A 26843-nucleotide genomic window follows, 5' to 3' on the forward strand; every position below is an offset into this window, starting at 1 on the left:
ATTTCTAGAGAAACCTCATCAGGAATGCTAGGGGGAATCCAAAGAAAAAATCTTTGGAATACATAGAGAAGTCCCTGAACCGGCAAAGGTATTGTGGAAGAATCTATAGAGAAGGCCCTTAAGGAATCGCAGGAGGATTTTCTGGAAGAATCTCGAATTCCAGGAAGATTGCCTGGAAAGGTCTCAGCAAAAAAGCCAAGAGAAAGCTCTAGAAGAATTCATAGCATAATTTCGGACGTTAGACACAGTTAGAATTTCTGGAGCAAGAACATCTGGAAGAACCGCATGAATTGCTTGAGCAGTCACAGCTGGAATACCAGGAGGAATTCTTAGAATTCAGTAAGCAATAGAAATTCTTGGGGAAATCCCCTGTGGAATTTCTGGAAGAACCTCTGTGGAAAGTCCTGGATATATCCTTGAAGAAATGTATGGAAGAATCAATGAATTGATTTTATAGAACAATCTCAGGGAAATTTTTTCTTGTTGAATTCCAGAAGGTATCACAGTGAGAATATTTTGAGGAGACGAGACACTGCTGGAAAAATCGCAGCAGGAGTTGCTTGAGGAATCCTAGCCACAATTCCTGGAGGAAGGCCAATAAAAGCGCCTGGAGGAATTCCATGAGAATTTTCTGGAAGAATCTCAGAATGAAATCTCTGGAAAAAAATCCTGGAGGAATCACCGGATGAACTTCTGAAAGGATCCCAGGAAGATTGCTTGAATAATTCCACCAGAAATTCCTGAAGAAATCCCAATAGAAATTTTTAGAGGAATCCCTAGAAGAATTATGAGAAGAATCATAGTAAAAATTTCCAAAGAAATCCTAGCAGAATTTGTTGGATCAATCTCTGCAGAAATTTCTTGTATGTACAACCTCATCAGGACTGCCTGGAGTATTCTAAGGGAAGTTTGTTGAAGAAATATCGGGAGGAATCCATAAAGGAAGCCTAGAGAAATTACTGTATGAATAGATGGAGGTATTTCTGAAGGAATCTATGGAGAAGTCTGTTGATTGTTCTTACCAATATCCAAAACGAAAGAAACTTACAACAGTTACATAAGTAATTCCGGGTGTGCTTAAGTTTGGTTCAAATGTGCCATTAATAAATATTGGAATTATTGTGTGAAGTTTTAAATGTTAGGTGACTGTCAAGGAAAAATTCTAGGGGGTGCCAACTTTGTTCTAGGGGGTGCCAGGCACGCCAATGCTCGCAGCATTTAAAAGCGATTTCTCATAAGACCACCTTCTCGCATCATTTAAAAGCGGACATCCTCGCATCATCCAAGAGCGACTGTTTATGAGATACATTTTTTTTTGCAACATTTAAGAGCGACAGCCTCATGAGACTACATTCTCGCATCATCCAAGAGCGAAAACTCATGAGTTACATTGTCGCAACATTCAAGAGCGATTGCATATGAGTCAACCTTCTCGGATCATTTAACAGCGAACATCCTCGCATCATCCAAGAGCGACATTTAAGAGCTACAGTTCGTGGGGAACATTCTCACAACATTTAAGAGCAAATGCATGAGACTACATTTTCGCATCATCCAAGAGCGACAACTTGTAAGACATATTATCGTTATATTCTGATCGATAATCCATAAGACTATTTCCTCGCATCATTTAAGAGTGATCATTCTCGCAACATTTCACATTTTTTTCATTCAGACTTTCGTATCGTTTCATCGATTACTCGTACGATTTTGTTTCATTGTCTAAAAGCAGAATCTGTATTTTGAAAGGTCCTCTGTGATATACACATATGCTCCATCAAAAGTGCGGCTTTTGATTTATGTTAATTCCATATCACTGCAGCTTTCGCACTTTCTTCTTCTTTAAGACTCTACATTACTACTGAGATCGGATCTGCATCTATTCAAATTAACATTCATTGAACACTTCCTTAAATCTTATCCATGCCGACCATAGTGGTGTCTGCCTTTAGTAGTTTTGTTTTAGTACATACATGTTGCATAACACGAACACCGTCTGAATTGCTGGAGGAAAATGGTAAACAAACATCAACTGTTCCCCGCAAAACCAAACGCGCACATTTTCAACCAGTATATTTGCGTTAGTATTCGTGTGACTGCGCGAAAAGAGCTCAATTCCATGGATAAATAGGTGTAACTAACACAATGATGCACTGTGTCTAGGAAGTCGAGAAGTCCCAACTAAAACGGGTACCGATCGTGCCGTTTCCGGATTGACGAACCAAAGCTCTACTCACTAGGCTAACTGGAAACTCCATCATTCATACTTTTTATATGTTAAAATCATGGGTGATCAAAAATTATGACATAATAGCTTTTCAGCATTTACTATTTATCTCCATTCTGTTACAAATTAACAAAAGACACATTTGTTTCAATGTATTATAGAGTACAATATTTTTTTTTCTTTGGTCTTTGGTTAAGGCTTTTCACGGTATCATCAGCATCAGCAGCCACGTTGGATATGTGAATCGAAATTTCAAAGTGATAGTTCTCAGCCACGAAAGCGAATATTCGTATGAAAAGTATCATCCCATATGCTCACTCGCAGTGATTGCGATGATACTTTTTCAGCTACGTTACTGCAGAATTATCAGTTTTTTATCACTTCAAAAACGCGAGGCAAACAATCATTGAAAAGCAAAAAGTCGATGATTCGTTTGAAAGCTCAGTGATGCATCATGACACCTTAAATAATCGTTCATATATGACAACTGATAGATTGTGATAGTCGTAAATTAATGTACAAGTCAATGGAACATGTGATAACTGCTCTGGCTTCAACACAATGCTTTCAGAAAGACTTACCTTTATTTTACAGCATATGATACCTTCGCAATTTACTGTAATGTTTGAATCAAATGATTAAACACACTGCAATCTCATTTCTTTTGCGGTAACAGTCATCACATGCAGAAGCGCATTCACGCACCCAGCATCAAACATTTTTCCTTTCCTCCCTCACACTGGAAATAATTTCGCGCTCCCTCAAAGCTAAGAACAATAAAATCGAACGAAATGATTCCCCCGCGCCTATTCATAAGCGTGACCTTGGATGCTGCTTTCACCTCCAGCAGCAGTAGAAACATGACAAAAGAAGCGGATGAAAAACTGTTGTGCTGCAAAACTCATTTCTTTCACATTAATTCGGCACTGATTTGCATCGGCTGTCGGCCGTATTCCATCTTTTTCGACACCACAATTCTTCAAAAACTTCTTCTTTCAAATAATAATTTCATCACTTAATCACTTCAGCGCATCACATCGTTCGATTTTCCACCCGTCCCCCACGCTCAGCATAGATTCACACATTTTTTTTTCTGCCGATATTATTCTTTTTTTTATTTTATTCTTTTTTTTTCCTTTCCAATTGATTTATCTACCACACTATATACAAGGACATATTCTCGCAGGATTCTACATCCTCGTCGCCATCTTGTGGTAACGATCCTGGAGGGGCAAGTACAATAATACACGCGCTGCGAAGTGGAATGAACTGTACGTTCGTATGGCCGGAGATAGACTGACCGCATGCGCCACAAAGCACACCGACGAACATTCATCGGGTGCGCACGAGGCATACGAAGGGAAACGAATATTAAAAACGAATATTAATTGATACTCTACCACATACACAAACCGCCGTTAACAACCGACCACTTTTCGACGCAAAAACTAGCCAAAAAGAAAATTCTATCGCGCGTCTCCACTTCACTAGGGAGCAGAAACCTTTAGTCTATTCCACACAGAAATACACTGAGTGCGACTCACTTGTCGGCGCCCGGATTTTTTTTTCTCGACCGGCGAGCCGGAACTAACACTTTTTACTCTTTTGTGTAAATGCAAAAAAAAAATGAAAGAAAATATTTATTATCAACTAAAATTGCATAGGGAACTAGCGCAGACGGGAAGCGAAAAATTCGGTCGGAACCGACTCGACCCGCGGCACGTCCACCGCACACTGAATTCGACCGCATCGATTTTATTCTTTCTCGTTCACACTGCAGCGCGATGGGAAGCAAAAATTCGGAAACGACTCGACCCGCGACGCATCCACCGCACACTCTATCGAGGTGTGATTGTATTGAGGATAAATCAGGCCAAACATGTCTAAAGGTCCTATCTGCAGAAGAGAGGCTCTCTTTGGTTTCCCTCTCTTTCGTTAATATCTCAGCTTATAATTTGTATTATGATTGTCTGCTTGCATTGAACGATGGTCAAAACAATCGTCTTTTGATTTGTACTACAATAATAGTTGAAAAGTGTATCATTACATTGCAATAATTGAAAGAGAAAGTGCACAAAGAGAGCCTCTCAAATGCAGATAGGACCTATTGAAATGTTTGGCCTGAAATACCAAAATATGTTATTAAGTTACTATTCTTTTATGCTCGGGATGTGCTGTGAAATTTTGACACGACAATTTTCACAAAGTGTTTAAAATTTGCCGGAATCGCCTATAAGATTTCTGAATGACTGAAAACCAACCATCCGCCGTTATAAAATATTGCAATACACAAACGAAATCACTTGTAACTCAAACATAGTCTTTTGTCCAAAAGTAGTTTTGAAAAAAAAAATATGCTAGAAGAAAATTGGTTTTGATTCCGAAAAACTAGGAGTGGGTAATGTCTGAAGCATAACCGCAATGTTGACGTAGGACAAAGGCTGGAACGAGATTCCGACTTTTATATTTCCACTAGCTGTCCCGGCAAACGTCGTACTGCCTGCCTACTGTGTTCTTTGGCACCATAGGGACGTCCCCGGCGAAGTCATCTGTATGGGAGCCCCCCGTTCCAGAGACCGGAGAGGTCCCGCACCAAGTTAAGAACCTTCCCCGGCCCCCAACATACCCACATACAAAATTTCACACCGATCGATTCAGTAGTTTCCGAATGCATAACGGTCAGACAGACAGACAGACAGACAGACAGAAAGAAATTCATTTTTATATATCGTCCCCTTAATGCTAGAACTAGATAACTCGAAAACCATAGTTTCGAGAAAAACGACTTTGAAAATTTGACAATTTTTCATGCAGTTGTTCCAAAGGTATGGAGCTTTGAAAATGATTATTTTTTCGCATTTATTGCTTATTCAGCTTCTGGTCTTTCTGCTACAAGAAAAAGTTTTGAACTATTTTGTTTTAAACTTTTGATAAAAACAATAAATGGTTAAAAAATTGTCGAGTTACCTAGTTATAGCACTCAAAATGCAACATAAATAATGGAAGAGATGTTCTGAGATACCTAGTTTTTACCACTATTGATATCATTCTTTTCAAATTTCTTGTTGCAGTATGCAAATTTAAAAGGGTTCACATATTGAAATCTACGTGTAATTACTGAATTTGCTAGGATGCCTGCTATATCACCACATGACACCTCAACATGTTCATAAAATAATCGTCTACGAAAAATCACATTTTTAACTAAATCAATACAAGTAAAATATTTTATTTTTTTTGGCCTAAAATGAAAAACAGTAGTAGATTTTCAATCTACTAACAAAAGAATGACTAGTAACATTTCCACGTCCAAGCGTCCGATAGATTTTAACCTGTGCGATTGGAAATAGATATGATTTTCTCAGTTACCTAGTTATAGCACTCAGTTCTTGTATTCTACACTGAGATATCTAGTTTTGAAACTGGTGAATATTTTCGTCGTTTTTAATCATATTTCATTGGTCTTTGGATATATAATAGAGCTCAAAAAGCTCGATATAATGGTATATTCAACTCAAAAACGTCAAATTTCGAGTTACCTAGTTCTAGCATTAAGGGGACGATATATAGATATATATATATAGATAATACAATGTTTGTTGTTAGGATAATACAAATGGTGGACTGATGTGTTGAGTAAAGTTGTTGTGTGATCGCTTTCGCTGAACGCATTCATAACCCTACAAACATTTTTGCTGTATGAGAGTAGAACAAATCACTCCTAAGCTAACTTTAGCTCAAGAAGCTGTTATTCAGCTGGTTCGGTTACTTGGAAAGATGTTGACTAGTTCAACAGTTATTTCGTTTTGAAGAGAAATGGTCAAATTACTGTTCTACGAGAGAATTTTCATCGAGCGGATAAAATTATTAGATAATTGAACAGCGTTAGATAGATCTTTTCAACTAAAGTTTAACGTGAAACTCTTTCTCGACAATAATGTTGTTTTCATCCAGGAAGAACATATTAGTGACCGACTTCACTATTGCTGAACTACCAAGCTTTCAGTCTGTCGCTTTTGATTATCCGAATCATAACTCTTGAGGAATTATTTTCGCTGATCCTGGAAAAACCGTTTATAAAACGGAAGATTTTGGCAAGACAATTGCATGAATTCATCACGCAATGCGATTTTACCCATACTGAATGCGACCGTTTGCTGTCGTGGATGAGATTCCTGGTGCTGCCACCACGATAGCGGAGAGTCATCGCTGAGTTTGTGTGCTGCTGCCTAGCTGGCATCTCCTTGACTGATCCATGGAAAATGACGAAAGATAACTGAGGAAACAGCTTTTATGCTCCTAGATTAGCAGATTAAGCTCCTCCCATTCGGCGGGCTTCCCAGTTTATTCCGTTTGCATGACCCGCCCACATTGTGTCAGACGCTTCAAACGACTAATCAACCGTTCTTTGAGACAATTTCTAATTGAACGGATAAACTAATTGAAGTATTGAATAGTTAAGATCATTTTAATTCGATAAATATTAGAATGAAACAATGTTCCAGGCACAATTGTCCGAATAAGATAATGCGTTGCTAAATTTTGTGTAGAAAGATTAGTGATCGATTTTGCTGTTGCTGAGCCACCAAGCATTCAACCATTCACTTTTCGAATGCACTACACTTTTAACGATCGATGGAATATATCCGAAAATTATCCGATTTATAACTCTTAAGGAATAATTTTCTCTGGTCCTGGAAAGGTCCGTTCAAATAACGGTTGATTTGAGAAAGACAATTGAAAATTATCCGCACTGAATGCGGGAAGCCATCGAAAACTGCCGCCGCCTGCTGCTGTGAATGAGATTCCTGGTTCTATCAGATAGATAGTCGAGAGTCATCGCTGGGTTGGTGAGCAGCTACCCAGCTGCGGAGGTAACTTCCATTGCCGGGCCCACCGCAGCCGTGATCAGTGGATTAGATTTCTGGTGCTATCACTCGTCGCAGTTGACGTGCTGCTGCGTAGCCGTGGACGTGATATCCACCTCCAACCCCCCCCCCCCCCCCAGTGACTGATCCAATGAAAATGACGAAAAAAATCAGAGGGAACAGCTTTTATACCCCTAGATTGGCAGATGAAGCTCCTCCCATTCGGCTGGCTTTCCAGTTTATTTCGATTGCATGACCCGCCCCGCATGCTTCGGACGCTTCAAACGATTTTCAACCAAGAAATGAGAGAAATTTTCATTTAACAAATAAAGTAACCAAAATATAAAAAGATTTAGATCATTTTAATTCGAAAAATGCTAGAATTAAACAAGGGATCGTCCTTAAATTACGGCACACAAAAATAGTCATTTCAACCCCTCCTCATCCATATGTCACACTTTTTGTATGGGACCTCTGAAATTTTTGTATGGGTCGTCACACTTTGCTGACCCCCCCCCCCTTTAAATGTGACGTAATTTCTGGACGCTCCCCAATGTTTCACAAAAAATGTTTCTGATAGGACAATGCGTTGCTAAATTCTGGATGGAACGATTAGTGGCCGGAATTCAATCTTTCATTTTTCGATTGAACCACACTTTTCTCGATTCTGGAATGAAATTATCTGATTTACAACTCTTGAGGAATTATTTTCGGTGGTCCTGAAAAGGACCGTTTGATTATTTGACGATTTTAGGAACGAAATGGCATGAAAACATCATGGCACGCAATGCGTGTTGGTTTTCTCCTTGCTAAATACAGGATGCCACCGAAAACTAGTACGCCGCTTTCTGCCATGGATGAGATTCCGCACGATAGCCGAGAGTTGCGGCAGGGTTGAAGTGCTACTGCTCAGCTGTGGAGGTGACATCCACCCTGCCTGACTGATCCAACGAAAATGACGAAAGAAATCAAAGGGAACAGCTTTTATGTCACTAGATTGGCAGATGAAGCTCCTCCCATTCGGCTGGCTTTTCAGTATATTTCATTTGCACGACCCGCCCCGCATGCACCAGACGCTTGAAACGGTTAATCAACCGAGAAATGAGAAAATTTTCATTTAACGAATAAAGTAATCAAAATATTGGAAGAATTTGATTATTTTAATTCGAAAAATAGTTAAATTAAACAATGTTTCACGAAAAATGGTCTGGACAGGATAAAGTGTTGCTAAATTCCTGGTGGAATCATTAGTGGCCGGCTTCATTATTGTTGCGGGGCCACCAAGCATACAATTTTTCACTTTTTGGTTGCACCACACTGAGCGATGGAATGAAATAATTATCTGATTCACAACTCTTGAGGAATAATTTTCTATGGTCCTGAAAAGAACTGTTTGAATATTGGACGATTTCAGACAGAAAATTGACATCAATTTATCATGCCACGCAATGCGTGTTAGATTTCCCCATGCTGAATGCTGAACGCCGTCGAAAATTGGCCCGTCGCTTGCTGCCATGGATGCGATTAGTGATCGCCTTCACTGTTGCTGAACCACCACCAAGAATTCAATCTTTCACTATTGGTTTTCACTACACTTTCTCGGTCGATGGAGGAAATTTATCCAATTTACTCTCTAGGAAGCATTTTCAATGGTCCTGAAAAGAACCGTTTGAATTATGGACGGTTTTAGGAAGAAATTGAAATCAATTCATCATGCCACGCAATGCGTTTTGGATTTCTCCGTGCTGTTTGCTGGAAGCCGTCGAAAATTGGCCCACCGCTTGCTGCCGTGGATGCGATTCCGGATTTTGCTGCTGCCTCTGCCAACACCGTCGATCAATCCGATGTTCAAACACTTCTTTGGTCTGCCGCGTTAGACGGTTAGAAGGTGAATGTACAACAGCCTTGACAACAGCACCCTTGCCGAAAACCACCGCCACCGAGCCGACACGGCCGTCAAAGAAGAATGACGAAAACGCAAACGAAGAAAGTGGGCAGCTCTCGTTCGATGCGTTCACCTCGAGACGACAGAGACAAATGAGGGAAGATGCGAAGAAGCAGTAGCTTTTATATTCGACGGGAGCATCCAAAATGTGCTCGATCGTGATTGGCTGGAATAAACATGGGTTCACTTTTCCCAATTTTTCAATAGTTTGCTATTGAAAATCAGCAAATATTAATATTGGACATAATTGGTGTAAAGATTTCCAATCGATTGGAACCAAAATTTTGAAAATTCAACGAGAAATGGCTGAGTTATTAACGCTCAAAATTTCCACTTCAAACGTAACGCGGCCGATTTCTGAAAATTTAGAATGACACCCGGTATAGAAAAGAGAGACGTAGTCCTACGTCAAAAAACAAGGGGTAACAAGTCCTCCCAGCGATCAAGTCTCCTTAGTCTAAATGTCAAGCAACTTCACATGACGAGTAAGTTATAACTTTTGTCACAAGACTTGGATCGCTTTGCGGTCTTCGGCAAAGTTTTTCAGAGTATGTATCTGGGTCTAAAGGGTCTTGTACCATTTGCACAGGTGTAGCTATTTTGAGCACCTTAAAGTCAGTGCCAAAAAATAAGTTATTACACAAACTGTTTAAACAGTAGTGCGAATTCAAGTGCCAATCTGTTCATTTCAGAGTGCAGATTTTTTACCGTGTAGGTATAAAATTTACTGGGGTCTCCAGTTAGCCTAGTGGTTAAGGCTATGATCGCCAATCCGGAGACGGCGGCATGGGCGAAACTACCGATCTTTGCCAGGGGGTGCACTACAAACAAATATTCATTAGTTCATCCATACATTATTCATCGCCCCATATCTCACAGCAATGCTTTACAATTCTAGGGGGTGCCTGGCACCCCCAGTAGTTTCGCCTATGGACGGCGGGTTCGATTCCCGTTCCAATCGGGAAAATTTTCTCGACTCCCTGAGCATAGTGTGCCATTGTACTTGCCTCACAATATACAAATTCATGCAATGGCAGGCAAAGAAAGCCCTTACATCTGCAACTGCAAAATTTCATAAATGTATTCGATAAAAAATCTGCCAGACTTAACAATTAACAATGGAAGACTTGGCTGTTTTATTTTGTTAACCTCGCAAGAGGGACAAAAAATAAGGTTCATATAACTTAATAATCGCAAAAAATATTCCATCGAAAAGTTCCTTTGTCTTCGTTAATAAGGTTCCGTTTTGCGGTGTGCAATTAATTGCTACAGTTTATGGCACAGCATTCATTAAATAAAAAGAATGAAAAGATGCCCCGATAGCCCCGATATTTTCCATCTGGCATCAATATCATATCGGTGTGGTGTTTCAGATAGGAATTTTGTAAACGTTCCGTGCTGTCGAAACAGTCCTACATTCATATGTGGTACAAGTTCGGATACGTGACTCAGACAGCGTATTATAATGAAAGGTGTGAACTGCTGTTGAATGATTTAAATTCTTTGTTGTAACTTATTCGATTTATTATAATGTATATTTCAATATATCATTATTTCTCAAGCATCTTTTTTCTGATCTTCAAAAGTTGTTTGAAATATGAATTGTACAATAAATAACTTTGTTAATGTAATCAGTAAAATCTGTCGAATGTGTAGTTCATACGCAAACGCATTATGAAATGTGTACCGTAAAACGGGGTAACTTTGATAGTTTTTCAGCAAATTTCCTTAATATTTTTCCATGTTACAATATGTCCCCTAGGGGGTCTCCAGTTAGCCTAGTGGTTAAGGCTGTGGATCGCCAATCCGGAGACGGCGGGTTTGATTCCCGTTCGGATTGGGAAATTTTTCTCGACTCCCTGGGCATAGTGTATCATTGTACTTGCCTCACAATATACAAATTCATGAAATGGCAGGCAAAGAAAGCCCTTCAATTAATAACTGTGGAAGTGCTCTAAGAACACTAAGTTGAAGTGAGGCAGGCCAAGTTCCAATGCGAACGTCGAGCCATAAAGAAGAAGAAGAAGAAGCATGTCCCCTAGTTTAATATTTTTAAAACAAGTACTGGGGTATCAGATATCGATTGCAATTGAAAAAATCGAGCGTTTTCGTTATCTTGGGAGACTTTTAATTTTTCATATGAGCGAGAATCACATTTTCGTTTCACTTTGATAGTGCCCTGAAAACACATCAAATCTCAAAGACATAATCACAGATTGAAATTTTAGGAGTATAAACATGAAGAGAGAAGCCTTGTGGAACATATCAAATTGAATTTTTATATCAAAACATGGATTTTTTACATAATTCTACATATAAAAATGAGTGTGTGGAGAACTGAGTGAAAAATACTTTTTAAAAAATACTGTTAGTTTAGCTAACAAAAATCATTATCTATGTTAACATATATTTTAACTGTACATCAACATATGATTACATGGTATTCATGGTGAGTTCTCTTTTTATGAGGTACATATTTTATAATGTATATCTTAGCTTGTACTGCTTGGATCTCTATGATAATTTTACGCATTCTCAAGAACCCATACTTTAACCTTTTGGAGCCGATTTTTTTTTCGCCGCTGTCGACGCAACCTCGCTGGTGTCGAATACGTTTGTTATGCTCGGTTTCATCGTCGGGGTCATATATGACCCCTCCGGCTCCAAAGGGTTAAGATAAAAGAATAAAATAAAATTGATTTTGTGCTCGATCTCAACATATATAGTCCCGTAAGAGATTCGAGGCAAGATTTGGAATCTTTTATGATGGATCTATCGAGCATAAGAGGCCAATCATTGAAAAAATAGTTGAAACGAAGTCGTATATGTAGCAGATTGTTTGAAGGTGACAGTTTGGTGAACAGGTAAAGGTTTGACAAATGACAAAAATATCAACAATTTTTATTTCTTGTAATATAAACTTGGTTTCAATTCGAATGGGTGTAATCGGTTTCGTATCTTTTTATTCCACCCTATTTTGCTTATCCTTTGACAGATACGCGTATTTTGATTACCACTTGTAAAAACTGATTACACTCATTCGAAAAGGGGATTTCTGCTTAGAGGACTCAAAAAGTCGGTACAAGAATGGTTGATCTACGTTTGCCTTTTTCTTAACTGGTTGAAGGAATCATAGTTATAAGATAAACTATACAATGCCTGTCGCACATCAAAGTTGCTCGCATTATCAAAATTACCCCGTTTTATGGTACCACTTGTAATACATTGAAGTTTTGTAATTATCAAAGAGTATATGAAAGAATATACCTCCAGTAAGCTATAGCACAAGCAGATGGGGGTGATCATTGCGATACACAAACGTGAGAGTGTTTTGAGTTATTAAATAATCCTCAATAATCTTCACAACATTTGCATTTCTTTGCATTAAGGACAAACGTCTTAACATCCCGCTTCAACAGTGCATCAAAACTTCAAACGCACAAATCTCAAGAAGTACAACTAACAATTGCAAGTCACAAGCAAGCAAGCTTGCTGAATGGTTGCTTAATAATGGTAATGATAGCTGAACTAAAATTATGCTCTACACATTACTGTTTAAATGATTTTTCAATTGAGAAAGTAGTCAATGTTCGACTATCCTCATCGGTCTCAACAATGATAAATCCAAACACTTTTCAAAAGTTTAACAAGAAATTTATTCGACAAGCATTGATTCCTTAACAAAAGAGTTTAACAAAACATGTGTCTGCATCTTATTAAGCTGATGTATCGATAAGCATATGCTCCTGAACAATGTGCTTTTCACTTGTCAAATAAACGCCTTCAGCCCGTCATAGTTTGACTCGGAACTTTGCTCGGATTATGGGATAAATCGTGGCTAAAACTGTTTAGACAACCAAGTTTTTAAAGAACCAATATTCTAACGAATCACATACAATAAAACAGAATAGAATAATGTAGTTTAACATTGAGTGCCAAGAGACGTATTCAACGTAAAAATGAGGTATTTATTTATTATAATTAGTCTGTAACAAGATGTCTTATACCTTGATTATTATATTGTTTATCTTCCGTAGAAGTTCGATAAATAAAAAAAATACTTAGGTAACGGATTTTCGACTGAGCATGAGTAGATTACCTGAACAGATGGTGTGAATGCACCATGTCCAAGACCATACCGCACCACATATTGTCATACATTTTTAAAGATCGATATTTATTAATAAAAATAAAAACATTCATATCGCAATTAGTACGTCTGGAAACAATATCTTCAATAAGGACCAACATTTTTTGGCCGCATTCGATAGAAGTTTTCTCACCGTGCGATAAAAATACTGACAGCGTAATCAGAATGGAAAACACGTGTTTTGGGCTGAACAGCTGTTGAAGTATAAGAGGCGTTGTTCAGTTGATTACCACGTGCTGTGTTAATTCACCACTGTTGAACACAAGTTCAGGAGTGATCATTATTGAGTCATGGGAAGATTATGTTTTGCTTTGGGTGCTGCATCTCACCATCTCTAGGATGGCGCAGATAGGAAGGCATGCGGCTGGCAATCGACAGATCTCGAGTTCTAATCCGGATTTAGGTAATTTTATATGTAATTCTTATTTCAAAATAGGTGTTCTCAGCATGTGAGCAAATAATTACTCTCGTTGAGATATCAACATTTTTGCATTTTATTTATTTTCAGTCATTTTTGCCAAAGCTTAATAACGGCTTTCCTGTACATTTGTAAAACGTTTTGAACAACAAAAAATTAAGTTGGTGCACAACATGATGCTTTATAACTTCTCCAAATTTGTGTTAACAAAACCCGAACATAGGTTGTACGTGAAAATAATTCAAATGTTATTCAACATTATGCTGAATTAATTCGACATAATGGTGCCTGGTAAATGAGTGATTGTTAGTTGGGAAGCTTCACACAACAGTGCATTTTATTATTTTGTTCCTGCTCACTTGTAATAAGCTCAAAATAAGAAGATCAGGTGTGCTGGTTTTGTTTACGAAAAGATTTGTGCCCTCGAAATCGTGAGTATGTGCCAAAGTCAGCCATTGTGGCGGCCATTTTGGGATTCTAACAAGTCTGTCCTTAAATAGTCGACCAAAATCCATAAAAAAAATCCAAAAATGTGCATCTTTGTATGTTTGCAAGCTAAAGTATTGTTATATGGTAGATTAACCCTAAAAGGGATACCAGGGGTCCATTGGACCCCAGGCGCCTTTCAGAGCTCGTCTTTGATGGAACACACTCAGCGAGGTGACGAAACTGAGGCCATGAAGGTATCCCTTTTAGGGCTAAGCATTCATTTTGGCTTATAGATAGTTTTTGTAGTTTAGGGAATGTTTTAGCCATTATACTAAGTTAGTTCATAGTTAGTATTACTAACCATGAAAAATAAATTCGTCTCATATCACCCTAAGATTGATAAAACTCATGTCAAAATAAATTTCATATGTCAAAAACATCACAATAATATACTCCAAGAAGCAAAACGTGTGAACATTTGGCGCAATTTCGAAGTTTCAGAATTAATTGCTAAGTGGATCTTTTTTTCTGACATACCCAATTTTTAAGCAATTTTCCCAATCTTATCAGAAATCACTGTATTCACTGTATTGTAACACAGATTACTAAGACAATGTAAAATGGAGGTACCGTCATTTCGGGTGAAATTGATCAGTGTGGTGATCGACGTGAGGGGCATTTTTATTTGTCAAAAATAATGCTCTAAACAATATGTGGGAGAAGACCATATTCTGGCTCAAGGGTTATTGAATGATGAGTTTACATATTTTATAGCCAATTAGTCACATATTTCTGTACTAAATTCAATATTTTCCCAAAATGCAAGCTAGGCGAGCTTCAAAGACACTTTCAAACTTTTGTTACCATAGCAGTATCGCACATGAAATGATTATTCGAATGAAAGTTTCTTGCTGTTTACTGTTCGCTGAACCCGATTTCATCATTGAAAATTCTCAAAATGTTCAAATTTATGCATAAAATCAAACTTTTTGGAAGTTTACACTTATTTAGTATGAAAATTGCATACTTTCAGGCGTTTATTTTGAACTTATTCAACTTTAAGGACAGACTTGTTAGAATCCCAAAATGGCCGCCACAATGACCGACTTTGGCACCTACTCACGATTTCGAGCGCACAAGTCTCTTCGTAAACAAAACCAGCGCACCTGATCTTCTTATTTTAAGCTTATTACAAGTTAGCAAGAACAGAATAATAAAATGCACTGTTGTTTGAAGCTTGCTTCTTAAGATTCGTGCGTCTGAAGTTCTGATGCACTGTTGAAGCGGGATCTCAAGACGTTTGTCCTTAAACCTGCATAATTAAAAATTTAGTAACCTTTTAAAAGTTTTCCTTAGCTTTTCGCATTCTGGGCTGCTTAATTCAGACGGGTAAAATATTTTCAGCATTGACAAAGACATTTTACTGACTGATCAATTTCACCACGAAAGTAAAATTTTTGATATTTATTATAATAAAATGATTTGCAGTAATAGTTTCAACTTCGTTGACTGATGAAGGCCATGGTCGTACTTGTTTTAAAGCATTTAGTTTAACCATTTCGATAAATATTCGAAAGCTAGTCGCCAAAAACTGCAAAAAGTGATCAATTTCACTCAAAATCACGGTATTGCTTTCATTAATAGGTATATTTTATCATTTTTACATGTAGATTTCATTGGAAACTATAATCACTACAGTCATTGCACAATTATGGGTTACCTATAATTATGGATCAATCCCATTTGAATTGCATGGTTAACTGATTGACTAGTAATTGTGACAGAATGACCCATATTTGTGCAATGACTGTATATGTATGGTGAATCTTTTTTTTGTGATGGTCACTGTAGATTCAAAACTGTACATGGGAAATTGGAATTCGGAATTAATAACCGAAAGCAATCAAAACATATTTTTCGTTTGATATTTCAAAATTCCTTTTCTTACGTTGTTTTTTTTAAGTTGCGAATATTGAATCCCAAACATCTGAAGAATAAAATTAAGTATTAGGTAAACTTCTGTCTAGTTTTAATTTCTCGAAATTTAGGAATTATGGACAGTTGGTACTACTCTATGAATAAAAAAACAGTTGATTTGTTAGAACGAATATTTTTTCTTATTGCTTCGTTAAAAACCTAAGGATTCAGCAATGTTTTTTTTTGTTTTTATTAACGTGCATTTTTACTTATAGCTAATTCTACACGATTCAGCAATGTGAATGCAGTTATGCAAGTGAAATATATTGGCTTAAAAGTATAGGTATGGTATTTTTAGTGATTGAAATGTTGCATTTTTATTTTTATCATAATATGTACAATTTGTAGACATAAATCTCATAAAAAAAAAACATTCACCTCGCCTAGCTACCTGTTCACACCTAAGTCATGCTTCCTCCAATATCAAACATATTTACCAGCTGCGAAATCCAATATACTTTGTTTATTTACTACGGAAAACCGGTTGAAATCGAAAACCTTTTGTATGCCCACAAAATTGTAATGTTTGATACGATGAAAACGAGAGGCTATCGTTCATTCAGTTTTCCAGGAATGCATATCGCATCCAGTGGGCAAAGTGCGAAATCACGCTGAATCACAATCCAAGATCGCGGTTGGCCAAACAGGAACCGAAGTGAAGAGAGATCCGGCGATAGGAAAGAAAAACAGACTCCGACTGGGTACTATTTTGTTATTCGGAAACCAAGGTTCTATAAATAAATGTATCGATATTCTCCGAGTATCTGAAATTTATATGCTCCAACTACCTATGGATTAAGATGCAGCTGGTTTGATTTTGCCAGTTCACTGTCAGATTCTCGGTTGAAAGGGTCGTGATCTTCTTGCATAGTGTGATCAGAAAATCGTTCAACTGCGTAGGAGTGGAGAAAATAGTGTTTTGCATTACATGTTTTTAAATATACTAAGCAAAAAGTTCAAACTAGTGTGAATAGTGATAAACATGCTTTTCAGGATAAGGTAATAGGCTGACCAAAATTTTTGCTTGACTAGAGTTGAATATAGTAATATAGCGTTGTTCAACGTTCACAACTTATAATTTCCTATGGGATTTTTTTAAAATTAATTCGCCTGTCATATAATTTCTAAAAACGAGCTCAAAATCCTCACATTTTTTTTGAATGATTTTGAATTGTGCACTGGAACGCAACATTATTATTTTACTCCTACTTTGCGTAACGACCCAATTGGGACAAAGCCTGCTCCTCAGTTGTGTGTTCTATTCTTGTATTTTGTTTAAATATATTTATAATAGTGTCCCAAGCTAACCGATTTTGAGTGCACAACTTGTAGTAATTTTCAACACCGTGTTTGGTTCAAGTGTGATACAGGGGATACTCAAAATAACTGGGATAGGAAAAATTTTCACTTTTCAAAAAATGTTCAAATCGCTGTAACTTTTTGAAAAGGGTATCAAATATTCTCAAATTTTTACTGTAAGTTCATCAATTAGTTGTGTATCAGTGGTCAAAATTTGGAAAAGATCGAGCCATTCTACACGAAGTTATAACGGTTCTAGAAAAATATATAATCATCCGATAGCCAACTTTGAGCTGTTATATCTCCGAATTCAATGAATCGAATGCAATGAATTTTTGATCATTTATGACTTATATAATAAGCTTTTAAAAACTTTTGACTTAACTTAAAATTCTCTACACGAAAGAAAATTATTACGATTCGATTATTTTTCTAAATTATAATCAATTTATTCAAAACTTCATTATCGATTCAAAATTCGAGACAGTAATTATAGTTCATTTAAATTCTCTCTAATTGACTTCAATATGAATATGTTTTGAAAGGAAGTAACAACATAACCAGCAATAAATTGAAAAAGTAATGGGATGCATATGAAAAATAGATAAATTTACTAAAAAAACGTACATTTATTCTAACCGCCATAACTTTTTTTCTTATTAATAATTTCAAATTAAGGACAAGGTATTTGGAGTACATGGCTCAAATTTTCTAGAGCACCGTTTTTTAGAACCGGTGAACGGGTATGGCTGTAAATGCATCACGATGATTGTTCAGTGGCTGTCATCAGCGTGATGCATTTTGTTCCAGATCCGTTCAACGGTTCTAAAAAACGGTGCTCTAGAAAATTTGAGCTATGTACTCCAAAAACCTTGTCCTTAAGTAAACTGTTTTTCAAAATTCATTATATTAGTCATAAACGAACAAAATTTCATTGCATTCGGTTCATTGAATCCGGAGATATAACAGCTCAAAGTTGGCTATCGGATAATTATATCTTTTTCTAGAATTTTTATAACTTCGTGTAGAATGCCCCGATCTTTTCCAAATTTTGACCACTGCACAGTGGAAAAAATCGACCCAAAAACGGATCTTTTAACGCCGCTGGTTTCGGTACGTGAAGTTGACCCACAGACAAACAGACATATTACTTAGAAGAAAATTGCTTCAAAAACATCGTTTTGCATCTCACTAGCACCCTCTATAATGCTCAGTCCGAAGTATTCATTTGCAGGTGTTGTTTCCCTCGGCTCGATGTAACAATTTTGCAGGTGACGACTCCCCCGTGGCGTCATCCATTCAAAAAACATGAATGAAGGTTCATGATTGAGTCATTTTTTGTAAACATTGATCGGCGTCGCGTTCATTTCTCTTCAAAATTGAGAGGTGATGTAGGCACAGCAGCGCCACCATGACACATGTGAGCAGTCCGAACCACACTTCATTTTCAAAATGACCGTTAAATCGTGCGAAGAATTCGATTAGAGTAGTATGTCTGTTTGTCTGTGGTTGACCGTTTCTGACGTAAAAAAATACGAGAAATCGATTGGTGCTAAATTCATTCACCGCACGGCACGGGAAGTGGTCCATTTTGCCCCATTTTGCCCTTTTTTCATACAAGAAGAGATTCAAAATGTACTTTCAAACAACAAGCACAACTGTAGATCGTTGAAAATAGCTGCAGGTATAATTAGAGATTCATAACATTCATAAAAATACAATAAAGATCCTTTTAAATGCTTATTCTGCCCCATATGCCCCCACAACTGCTGGAAATGCACACTTTTACCTAATTATGAATGGATTTTTAATGTTACTGATTTGAAGTTGATTTTTTTGGTATAAACAAAAAGCGCTAAATCTTTTATCACCAGAATCATCTTCGGGAGTTGTCCAATTTGCCCCATTTTGCCCTATTTTCATTGAAAAATGAGATTTAAAACGTATTTATAAGAAACAGATACTGCTAAGGAACGTTAAAATTAGTTTTTGGTGCAATTGGCAGCTAACAGTAATCATACTCGTATATGAAAGATATTTTCCCTATTTTACCCTACATGCCCCAAAAACTGCTGGATGATGAAATTTTTTGTATTGTTTTGTAACATCACTCTGCATCATGGTTGCAACATGAAGTCATTTTTGATACATACAAATACGGTTTATCGATTAGCTTTAGAATCACGGGAGGGTACAAACAGCTGTCCATTTTACCCCAATTCGCCCTGATTTTTGTCGTCTCATGAATAAATTGATTTCTCGTGTTTGATTATGTCCGAATTCATCGACTTCTGGTACTGAAACCAATGTAATCAAAAGGACAGTAACTTGTAATATATGACTTTTTTCCAATTCTTGCTTTTGGTGGGGAACTGAGGGCAAAATAAGCATTAATCTTAATCTTAATATGTGGCAAATATGCTCAGAATTGATTAAATGTAGCATCTTTAATATATACATATTGGTACTTTAAGACGGCCTATTTAATCAGTTTTGTTTATATTTGGCACATTTTATAAAATACTTATTATACCCTAATTCCCCATGAGAAGCTAAAATTATAGAAAAAGTCGTATATATGACTGCATTTTCGTTTACGTTGGTTTCAGCACCAATGAAAATGAGGGAAACTAATTTATTAATTTAATGAATTTATATATCAGCTTATAATTCAGTACATAAAAAAGCAAGGCGAATGGGGGTAAAATGGACAGCTGTTTGTACCATTCCGAGAATGATTTTAGTATTAATCGATAAACCGCATTCGAATATATCAAAAATTATCTCATTTGTTTTGCAATCAGTGACATTGCAAAACCATACAAAATATGGTATTATCCAGCAGGTTTTGGGGCATATAGGGTAAAATAGGGAAAAGATCTTTCATGTACGCGTATAATTACTGTTAGCTGCCAATTGCACCTAAAACTAATGTTAACGTTCCTCAGCAGTATCTGTTTCTTATAAATACATTTTAAATCTCCTATGAAAATAGGGCAAAATGGGGCAAATTGGACAACTCCCGAAGATGATTCTGGTGATAATAGATTTAGCGCTTTTTGTTTATGCCAAAAAATCAACTTCAAAACAGTAACATTAAAAATCTATTCATAATTAGGTAAAAGTGTGAATTTCCGGCCGTTGTTGGGGCATATGGGGCAAAATAAGCACTTGAAAGGATCTTTATTGTATTTTTATGATTGCTATGAACCACTAATTATATCTGCAGCTATTTTCAACGATCTACAGTTGTGCTTGTTGTTTGAAAGTACATTTTGATTCTATTATTGTATGAAAAAAGGGCAAAATGGGGCAAAATGGACCACTTCCCGTGCCGTGCGGTGAATGAATTTAGCACCAATCGATTTCTCGTATTTTTTACGTCAGAAATGGTCAACTTCACGTACCGAAACCAGCGGCGTTAAAAGATCCGTTTTTTGGGTCGATTTTGCCCACTGTGCACTGATACACAACAAGTTGATGAACTTACAGTAAAAATTTGAGCATATTTGATGCCCTTTTCGAAAAGTTACAGCGAGTTGAACATTTTTTGAAAAGTGAAAATTTTACCTGTCCCAGTTATTTTGAGTATCCCCTGTAGTTATTGACGTGAAAAAAGGTTCACAAACTGTATCGTTAAAAAAAACCTTTGACGTTGGTGAAGGTTTTGGCGCAAAGGGCTTCCCTTGTGATTTGGTTTTGAAACTCGCCATTTTCATTTTTATTTGTTACTTACAAGCAACTTGCGCTCCGGGGGTTCTAACTTAACTGTTTCTGTACACAGAAAACAATTGTGTAGTTGCAGTAAACATGACCACACATTGCTTATGATGAAAAGTATTATAAGGTCACGTTGCAAGTGGAAATGTTACATTCTCAAATTTATCCTAGTCTTGTTAACACATACGCAGTCATCAATTGGAAGAATACTGAAAAATAATAAAATCGATTAATTATAATTTTTCAACTTCAGTAAGCATTATCTATTTTTCAACTTCTACAAGAATTATCTGAAATGTATTACAGCATTTAAGCGGCCGTGCCTACTGTGCAGCGTCATTGAATACCAATGAACTAAACCGGTCACCTCTCGTTAACCACTACATGAAGTATGTGCTGTAGACGCGAAATCAAAACGTTGGGAGGAATTTCCCACTTTTATTCCGTTTCGAAAGCCTAGGTTCAAACGCCACTACTTGCTTTCTGGAAAAAGAACAGCAAAAACGAATCAAACAAGAACTTTATTGTAATTAATAAACGTCACAGTTCAAATCAGAACAAACTCATGAAATTAATCATGTCGAGTTCGTCACTCGCCAATAACAGAAACGATTAAAGGGGTTACATACCTTGCGGGAATATAAAAATCGAAATTTTTATTGGATAATTTGAAAGTACACTAGCTAAACAATCCGCATTCTAAATTTTATAAAGATTGGAGCACTAGAACCAAAGACACAGACAAACAGACATACTACTCTAATCGAATTCTTCGCACGATTTAACGGTCATTTTGAAAATGAAGTGTGGTTCGGACTGCTCACATGTGTCATGGTGGCGCTGCTGTGCCTACATCACCTCTCAATTTTGAAGAGAAATGAACGCGACGCCGATCAATGTTTACAAAAAATGACTCAATCATGAACCTTCATTCATGTTTTTTGAACGGATGACGCCACGGGGGAGTCGTCACCTGCAAAATTGTTACATCGAGCCGAGGGAAACAACACCTGCAAATGAATACTTCGGACTGAGCATTATAGAGGGTGCTAGTGAGATGCAAAACGATGTTTTTGAAGCAATTTTCTTCTAAGTAATATGTCTGTTTGTCTGTGCCAAAGATACATTGCCCATTGTAACGCGCACCCACCATAAGGATATGGCAAAGCGCGAAACTTTGAACGTGATTATCTCGAAATGATTTTTATAAAAAGTGCCGTTACGTTCATCACGATAACTTAAAAACTATAGTTGACTATAAGAGGGCGAATGAAGCACGTTATAGACACGCGCAGAACAGACAGGACTCAGTCTTCCGGAAGAAGAAGCGCCAGCAAGACGAACGAGATCGCGAACCGATGTAAAAGCTGTAGGCTAGACTACTCCAAGAGATTGAGGAAGAGGTTGGCCGGTTGAGCAGATCAATTACCATGCGAGTTTCCAAAAGACGGTGAAAAAGCACTGGTGACAGCACTACACTGACTCATCACCAATATTTGGGAAAAGAAAGTCTTACCGGAGAAATGGATGGAAGGTATCGTGTACCCCAAAGTCCACGCTACATACAAATTTTGAAAATTTTGTATGAACGAAATACTACGAGGGAGGAGGGAGGGTCTGAGATGGCCAAAATTGAGTCTACGTAGTTTATGGACAGGCCCTATTGGGTTTTATTGACGGTCAAACTCGGTCTTTTATTCTTCATTTCATAAATAGACGGCTTTTCCATCTCGGATGTTTTCTTCATTTAAGAATAGGCAGTCCTTATGAGGTTTGTACGTATAATACATTCTGCCATTCAACTAGATTGCCCGTTCATGGCTTTAAACTCAATCGGACTGATGACCAATCCAGCTTAATGAAACGTTCGGCCTAATGGACTTCGGCATAACGCAGTCTTGCCTGGCATACTTCTGCTTAATAACCCATTACCCATGGCCTGATTGATTACATTTCTTATAATAAAATTTCCCTTCTTTCAAACATAGGCTGTTCTTTCAAGTTTCAAGGGACTGCTCAAATAACCATCAGTATGGGCCTGTCCATAAATTAAATACGTAGGGAAGGAAGGCATGACCAAAGTCTACGTTCCATACATACATACATTACAAACATACATTTATTTGTTGAACATCACATTTAAGACAAGACATAATCAACAATAGTACGCCACAATACTCGGTTTGTAGCTGCCGCTCTCCATCCTCGGTCGCGCCCAACGCTCGCCAGGTCAAGCTCCACCTGGTCCGCCCATCCTGCTCTTTGCGCTCCACGCCTTCTTGTGCCAACCAGATCAGTTGCAAACACCAGCTTTGCAGGGTTGTTGTCCGGCATTCTTGCAACATGCCCTGCCCACCGTATCCTTCCAGCTTTGGCCACCTTCTGGATGCCGGGTTCGCCGTAAAGTGCAGCGAGCTCGTGGTTCATTCTTCTCCGCCACACACCGTTCTCCTGCACACCGCCGAAGATCGTTCTTAGCACGCGTCGCTCGAAAACTCCGAGTGCTTGTAGGTCCTCCTCGAGCATGGTCCATGTCTCGTGCCCGTAGAGGATCACCGGTCTTATTAGCGTTTTGTACATGGTGCATTTAATGCGTGGGTGAATCTTTTTCGACCGCAGTTTCTTCTGGAGCCCGTAGTAGGCCCGACTCCCGTTGATGATGCGCCTCCGAATTTCACGGCTCACGTTGTTGTCAGCCGTCAGTAAGGCGCCGTCCACAAATTACGTAACGCTCTAGGGGGAGGGGGGAGTCCGACCGAGCGTTACGGCCCATACAAAAATTTTAGTGTTTTCATACAGAAAAGTGTTACGAAGGGGGGAGGGGGGTCAAAAAATGCCGATTTTAGCGTTACGTAATAAATGGATGCAGCCTAATGATCCGAGGTCGACAAATTCCTCCACCACCTCGAAAGTATCTCCGTCTATCGTAACATTACTACCCAGACAGATCCGGTCGTTTTCGGTTCCGCCTACCAGCATGTACTTTGTTTTTGAGGCACTCACCACCAGTCCGACCTTTGCTGCTTCGCGTTTCAGGCGGGTGTACAGCTCTGCCACCGTTCCAAATGTTCTGGCAATAATGTCCATGTCGCCCGCAAAGCACACAAATTGACCGGATTTTGTGAAAATCGTTCCCGGCTGTTGAGCGCGGCTCGTCGCATCACACCTTCCAGAGCGATGTTGAAGAGTAGGCATGAGAGTCCATCACCTTGTCTCAGTCCCCGGCAAGATACGAATAAACTGGATAGTTCACCCGAAACCTTTACGCAGTTTTGCACACCGTCCAACGTTGCTTTAATCAGTCTGGTCAGCTTCCCAGGAAAGCCGTTTTCGTCCATGATTCTCCATAGCTCTGCGCGGTCGATACTGTCGTATGCCGCTTTGAAGTCGATGAACAGGTGATGCGTTGGTACCTGGTATTCACGACATTTCTGAAGGATTTGCCGTACGGTAAAGATCTGGTCCGTTGTCGACCGGCCGTCGATGAAGCCGGCTTGATAACTTCCCACGAACTCATTCGTTTTAGGTGACAGACAACGGCGACGGAAGATGATCTGGGATAGCACTTTGTAGGCAGCATTCAAAATAGTGATCGCCATGAAGTTCTCACATTCCAAATGGTCGCTTTTCTTGTGAATGGGGCAGATTACCCCTTCCTTCCACTCCTCCGGTAGCTGTTTGGTTTCCCAGATCCTGACTATCAGCCGATGCAGACAGGTGGCCAACTTTTCTGGGCCCATCTTGATGAGTTCAGCTGCAATACCATCCTTACCAGCTGCTTTGTGGGTTTTGAGCTGGTGAATGGCATCCTTAACTTCCCTCAGCGTGGGAGTTGGTTCATTTCCGTCTACGTTCCATACATTTTTAAAAAATTAGTCTTTGTAATTTATGGACAGCGCCTAATTTGACTGCTGCTATATTTATAAATTACACAGCGCAACATTTTTTTTTTGTCTCAAGAGCAAACTTGTATGTCTCTGACAGATTTTGGGCCGCTGAATCCGAACCCGGGCTCAGATTTGCTCCAGCACGTCACAATTTTGAGCTATACCTCAATTTATAGGGCAAAATATGCGATTTTGGGCTTTTTTGACTGCAAGCCATTAAGCATGGAATCATTTTTTTTGAAGCAATTCGTTAATTTAAATGTTAATTGACCAAATCACCTTTTGATTGCTTAAAAAAATATTTCCATGCTTAATGCCTTGCAGTCAAAAAAGCCCAAAATCGCATATTTTGCCCTATAAATTGAGGTATAGCTCAAAATTGTGACGTGCTGGAGCAAATCTGCAAGTTTGCTATTGAGACAGACCAAAAGTCAATTTTTGTTACGCTGTGTTAGGTATTGATTTTTCTTTTTTGTGACCACTGTTCTACAGTATCTATAGGCGTTATAGTAGAAATCTTTCATTATATACTGCTCTTTCAAAATAAGTTGTCAAAATATTGTCGGTAGTTCAACTGTCAGTATTTTTTGCAGAAATTTAAATTCCAAATGTTATTTAGGTAGTGATTTGCTTCAATCATTGATTACTAAAAATTTTAAAGAGTGCTTAGTTTCAAATCTGTTCACCAATCAAATTGAATTTTTTCGACTTTTTATTTTAAAGCCTGTAATAGTCGTATACAACTTTTATACTGATAATAAACTTTAGCGGCCCCACACTGGGGCAGGATTGAAAATACACGGAAAAAACTTCTAGCTCGTCGAGATGTCGAGATACTCATTTGGAGTCTTCAGAGAAAATATTTCTATGGACATGGTCGATATTCTGAGCGGTAGGTAATTTTTCTTACGTTATTCGCATAAAAGTCCTATAATCCATTTTGGCCAAATTGCATTTTAGCGATATGGTGTCTTCGGCAAAGTTGTTCGGCTATTTGTGCTGAAAAAGTTTTCTGAAGACGTCAAATATCCAAAGCCTACTATTCTTGAGATATTGACCGATTTATAAAATACCTACCTAAAATCGATTTTTTTCGTTAAAATTCGTTTTTAAACAAATTCAATGTCCGTTTTCGAGTTATAATAATGAAAAATACTAAAATAAAACATACATCGGGGAAATTAGTTGGAAAAAAAATAAATATGGATTGATTTTATATAGAAAGTTCCCGAAAATCACGCAAAATGTATATAGGACGTTCTTGCAGTCGGGCAAGTTCGGGCAAGTTTTTTCATCGGCAATCACCTAAAAAATACATTAGCTTTCATGTAAAAAATTTTCACAGACATGATATCTAATGATTTTTTCTAAATTGGGTTTAATGTTTAGTGTTTTGGGTAAATTAGTACAAAATTTATGGTCATAAAATACTACGTTTTAAGATGCCAAGTGAACCATGAAAAGTATGGATGCAACTCAGTCACAGGTTTAGTTGTTTCTAATCTCCAAACAAATTGTAAAACACAAAAATGTCCCGAACGCCAATGAAAGTATGCTTTGGTTTTATCATTAACGGCGTTGAGATAATTTAATATTCTAAATCTGCATGTCAAAATGAGCCGAAGTCCAAATTTTCATGAATTTTGGAGCCCGGGAACCTATTCAAAAATCAATTTGAAGTTTGTATGGGAGCGATTTCTCGCATCACCCCTCGTCGCAGTTTGTACTGGGCGGAGCTGTCAAGCAGTTGCCCAGCTGTCAAAAGGTGATTTCAAAAAATATCTTTGAAATTGATTTAAGGTACCAAAATAAAGTTCTAAAAATCTGAAAAAAGTCATAGTGGCTCAGAAAAAGGTGCTCTTTCGTATGAAATCAAAAAATCAATACATTTTTCAAAATTTAAAACCCAATTCTATGAACATT

At 37.9% G+C, this 26843-nt stretch overlaps 1 protein-coding gene across 2 annotated transcripts in view; it reads left to right on the plus strand.

Annotated features, from left to right (window-relative positions):
• LOC134292139 (neuropeptide FF receptor 2-like) overlaps positions 1-26843 on the plus strand; it is a 195149-nt gene that overhangs the window by 164410 nt on the left and 3896 nt on the right. Inside the window, exon 1 of one of the 2 annotated variants that reach the window (XM_062860920.1) lies at positions 16817-17013. The exons of the other annotated variant lie outside the window; for it this stretch is intronic. The gene's annotated coding sequence lies outside the window, so the exon portion shown is untranslated. Of the gene's footprint in view, positions 1-16816; positions 17014-26843 lie in introns of those variants that run through there. 2 annotated transcript variants of the gene reach the window in all.

This window comes from Aedes albopictus, chromosome 3, assembly GCF_035046485.1.
Source record: "Aedes albopictus strain Foshan chromosome 3, AalbF5, whole genome shotgun sequence".
NCBI lineage: Eukaryota > Metazoa > Arthropoda > Insecta > Diptera > Culicidae > Aedes > Aedes albopictus.